Source organism: Vicia villosa, linkage group LG1 (assembly GCF_029867415.1).
Source record: "Vicia villosa cultivar HV-30 ecotype Madison, WI linkage group LG1, Vvil1.0, whole genome shotgun sequence".
NCBI classification, from domain to species: domain Eukaryota; kingdom Viridiplantae; phylum Streptophyta; class Magnoliopsida; order Fabales; family Fabaceae; genus Vicia; species Vicia villosa.
The window spans coordinates 220,967,848-220,972,953 of record NC_081180.1 but is presented as its reverse complement, the minus strand read 5'-3'; the positions used below and the strand labels follow the sequence as shown (position 1 = coordinate 220,972,953).

The following is a 5,106-nucleotide window of genomic DNA, read 5'->3' as shown; positions in this document are numbered from 1 at the left end:
AAGAAGTAAGGCAGTCACGGTCTTTTCAACGAATCAAAGACATCTCAAGGTCATACAACTTGTTCAAAAAAAGAAAAGAATGGAAAAAGAAAAAAAAGAAAAAAAGAAAAGAAAGCCCGCTAAGTCAACAAACTTGAAAACAAGTGACTTAGGCAAAAGCTAGGGCATCCTGCTGGACTTCAAACCCAAAATTCAAAAGAATTTGTCCAGACAAAAGTCAAGAAAAAAAAACCTGAAAAGGAAGGATTGCGAAACAAAAGATCCTTAACAAAAAAGATCGTGTGATCAGACACCCAATACAAAAAAAATAAAGTGACTACCACGTCCAAACACCTCATTGATTCCTCAATCGTCTCAAACTCCTTTTGAAGGACGAATGCTCGCATCGAGTTAACTGAACTTAGGTTGGAGAGCATCACGAAGGGGGTGGGCACCAATAAAAAATTTGAGCCTAAAAATCTTTTCTTCTAAAAACCGTGAACCTGGCCACGTTACAACCTTTAAAAGTCCTAATTGAGGCAGGGTTAATTCGAAAGCATACTGTAACGATAATACGGTAAACTGACTCCTAGGAGTTTTGCTAAACACTTGAGTTGGTATTGCGCCACCTTTCATAAAAAAATCGATGTTTTGACATCCTTTCAAAAATTTCTTTTTTAAACTTCAAGACAAACATGAACTTTGCATTAGAATTATGTTTCTCATAATAAACGTTCTTTGCATATGAACAAGTACTTGACACCAGGAAAGCTTACATCATAAACTAGAAATGAAAATTTTAATCCTTTCAAAGGACAAGTTGTCTTCGGAACTTCGTTGAGTTCGAGCGAGAATATCTCAAATTCTGATCACCCTCAGGGGCACAAAAGCAGTTGGATACTCCATTGAGTAATAGTTTAGTCAATTTGGGGCAATCAGGTCAAGATTTGAAGAATCTCTCAAAAGTGTTGAACAATCAGGGGCATTCACCCAAGCATAGTTGAAAATTACCTCCGACCCGGATTAATCAGGGGCATTGTTCCTAAGTTCATGATACTGGGGCATGTTACTTATAACAGCACAAATCTCAAGAAGCCCTCCCGACAGGCATGCTTTAGAAGTACTCCGAGAACAAAAATATCTCTTACGATGGGCTCAGTTGGCTAAAACACCAATATGTACAAGGGGCATGACATGTTATTGTCCAATTCATCTGGGGCAGTCAAGTCGAGATTCAAATAATCTCTCAAAGGCGCTGAACAGTCAGGGATTTATTTTCCCCGCAAAACACTGATACAATTTACTGTCATGATTAACAACATTTGCATTCATACATCATACATGGCATATGCATAATAGTCTTATTCATTTCAAAAACATACAATACATACATCATGACATTGCATAAAACCAACTTTATCTTTCAGGTCGACCAATCGGTCAGGCAACTATCGTCAACAAAATTAAATACAGCCTAAAGTATGGCTCTTTCAGATATGGTCTAATGTACGAATCGTTCTGACATCCTTCATCAGATATGGTCTAATGTACGGCTCGTTCTGACATCCTTCATCAGATATGGTCTAATGTACGACTCGTTCTGATATATTCCTCTTCAGATATAGTTGAATGAATAACTCGTTCTGATGTCCTACTTCCAGATATGGTCTAATGTACGAATCGTTCTGGTATTCCTCTTCAGATATGGTTTAATGAATAACTCGTTCTGATGTCCTACTTCCAGATATGGTCTAATGTACGACCCGTTCTGGTATTCCTCTTCAGATATGGTTTAATGAATAACTCGTTCTGATTTCCTACTTCCAGATATGGTCTAATGTACGACTCGTTCTGGTATCCTTCATCAGATATGGTCTAATGTATGTCTTGTTCTGATATTCTCCTTCAGATATGGTTTAATGAATAACTCGTTCTGATGTCCTACTTTCAGATATGGTCTAATGTACGACTCGTTCTGGTATTCCTATTCAGATATGGTCCAATGAATGACTCTTTCTGGCGCTCTCTACTGGATATAGTCTAATGAATGGCTCGTTCCGATATTCTCCTTCAGATAGAGTCTAATGAATGACTCACTCTCTCAAATGAAGTATATTATATGGTTCACCCTTCAAAGGAAGTCTAATGTACGACTCACTCTTTCGGATGTAGTCTAATGTACGGCTCTTACCGACAGTTCCTTCAGGTTCCAACAAACACTTATCAATGCTTCAAGCTCAGATATAGTCTAATGTACGACTCATTCTGACTTTCATATTATTAATAGCTGGATGGCATCTTTAAGCCCATCTCTGAAAAGTCCCAATATCAGCAAGGGCAAATTTATGGGTATTTTAGTGTTCAATCATCTTCCATCTTCAGATTCCGACTGGCACACAAACCACTCTACATCCTCAGATTTAAGAAGATTGAACAGGGGCAGCTGTCATACCCCAAAATTTGCCTGCATATATTTTCATGTCATTTTATTTCAAATAATTGACATAGCCCAGTTGGTAAGAAAGTAAGGTTTGCAAGTGCAAGATCCCGGGTTCAAATCCCACTTCTAACTTTTTTTCCCTTTTATTTGCTTCTAACTTTTTTTCCCTTTTATTTGCTTCTAACTTTAGTTTTCATTTTATTTTCATTTTTATTCAAAAATCACAAAAAAAAAAGGCTTTTTTATTATTTTAATTTTTAATTTTCGTATTTATTATTTAAGCATTTTTTAAAATATTAACTTTTCATTTTTTTTCATTTTTATTCATAAAAACATCAAAAAAATCATAAAATAAAAAAAAATTTAAAGATTTGTTTTCATTTTTAAATATTGCATTTTTAGGATAGTTTTTGTCATTTTTAGAAAAGATCTTTGTAATTGACTAAATAATTAAGATCAAATCAAATTTAATTTGAATGTTTGATTATGTTAATTAATAGGTTTTGACCTAATTTTTTATTATAAAAAAGCATGTTATTTTCATTGTAGGGAACTAACAGTAGCCACACGAATCCTAACCTACTCTCTCGACCAATTTTCACTAACACTGTAAATACAGCCTCCTCCACCCAAAAAACACACTAAAAAAATTCCAAATCTCTCTCATTTGGGTTGACCGAAACACAAATCCCTGAACAAAGAATCAAAACACCACTTTTGCTTTATCTTTTAACACAACACAACAACAAATACCATGCCCATGTACAAAACCTGTAGAAGTTTTTTTGACAACAAAATCTAACACAAATTATGCGAAATTTTTCTCTCTTTTTGTTTTGCAGGACAACAGATCATCGATAACGACACAAATCGAAAAGAGAAGCTCTCGGATTCGACGGCGAAGCTCTTAATCGCAACACCTCAGCCGCTGTCGATTGCAAAATAGTGGCATTAAATCTCCCGTGTGCAGCAACGAACCACCCTCGACTTCCTTCAATCCCAGCTTTCAGACCCACCGCGCGATGACCAATAACACGAAGACCACCGTTGGCCGATCCACCATCCCGCCGCGTGCAGCAACAACCCTTCCGATTCAGATCCGTCGCCACCACGCTCGTTCATCCTCTCTGCGCACAACCACGCCGGCAAGGCCAAGCCGACCTCACAACCACCGTAGCAGCCTTACGCTCCAATCGCCGTCAACAATTTCCGCTGCATCCATATTTCCGGTAGTTTTTCTGTCATTTTTTTTCTTTTCTCTGCGATTTGGTGCTAAGATTACTTGTGTGTTTGCTTTGTTGTTGGATTTGAAAAAGGAATGGGTAGTGGAATGCTAAGCGTAAATATTTATTTTGAGTGAAGAAAAGTAAAAATGGTTGGAAGAGAAGTATATCATGAAAGGACCGGTTTCTTAAGGATTGTCATCATCACTGGTATATTGATGTATAGTGTGTTTTTTTTTTTGTTTTCTAATTTTATGCACTGCCACATGTCTTTTTCTTATTGGATGTTTGTTTATGTTGAAAAGTCAAAGTAGAAAAAATTATCTCTATTTCAAGCATAATAAATGGGCAGTGTTAGTTACTGCACGTTTTTGTTTTTTTTCATTTTATTTTATAATCATTTTATTTTAATTAATTAAGTTAGTAACTAGGTTATTAGGGTTTTAATATTTGGGTCATTAGGCCTATGTTTTGCATTCCGTAGCCATTTTAATGTTGACACCTCATACTATTTTACTAGTTTTTTTTAAATCGTTTTTATCCTATTTGTTTTATTTTGATTTTCCAAAAAAATACGAAATTAGTTTTAGTGAGCTAGATTAATTTTTTTTTATATTAAAAAATACAAAATATATATATATATATATATCATAATTAGTTTATTTAATTTTATTAAAATACTTTTTTTCTTAAGTAGATTAATTAGTTTTCATTATTATACAAAAAATATCAAAAATATTTGTTTCTTGTGTCAATTTCAGTTTATTTTGTTTGAATTCTCGACTAATACTTGTTCATATTTTTATCATCTCTCATCTATTATTTTCATGCTATGTTACTAACATTTTTTTTTGTTGATTGCGAGATGTTACACCTGAGGCTTTCACATTACTTTCATGGACATTTACTAGTTTTTCCTTTAATTTTTGTATACCATTCCATTTTATTTTTTATCCGAGTTTGTAATGATTTTCATCCCTTTTTGGTTATGTATCCCCCATCCCGAAGCCTTGTAATAGCGTAGGAATTTTACTTTCTCGCACTTTACTTTCCGCACTGTATAAACTGCTTAGATGTATGCTAATTAGGGTGTGTATGACAAGATTAATCAATCAACCGTTAGATCACTAACTCAAAGATTAACATAATTGAATCTAACACACTTGCACTCACTCACCTCTAGGGTACGCCCCTCTTGGTTGCCTCTCGGAATAAGATCGTGACCCTCGAATGTAGAGGTACCAATTAGCAAAAGTCCCTCGATTTAAAAATCATCAAAGATCATGGTCCCACGATGTTGCCTACGATGATATGATCTAGTCCCTCGAATGCTTGCCTACGAAACGATGATTGTCCCTTTGAATATTGCTAAAGGTATCTCTACCTGTTGCCTTCAAACGACCTCGATGACCCTTCGATGACCCGCACGTCCAATATAACAAGGACTACCTACTCCTATATAGT

At 35.3% G+C, this 5,106-nt stretch overlaps 1 long non-coding RNA gene across 1 annotated transcript; it reads left to right on the top strand.

The window, feature by feature from the left end:
* Positions 1–2,989: 2,989 nt before the first annotated feature.
* LOC131622834 (uncharacterized) lies at positions 2,990–3,922 on the top strand. Its single transcript, XR_009290023.1, has 2 exons — positions 2,990–3,648; positions 3,736–3,922. It is a non-coding gene; the product is annotated as an uncharacterized LOC131622834 (long non-coding RNA).
* Positions 3,923–5,106: the final 1,184 nt, after the last annotated feature.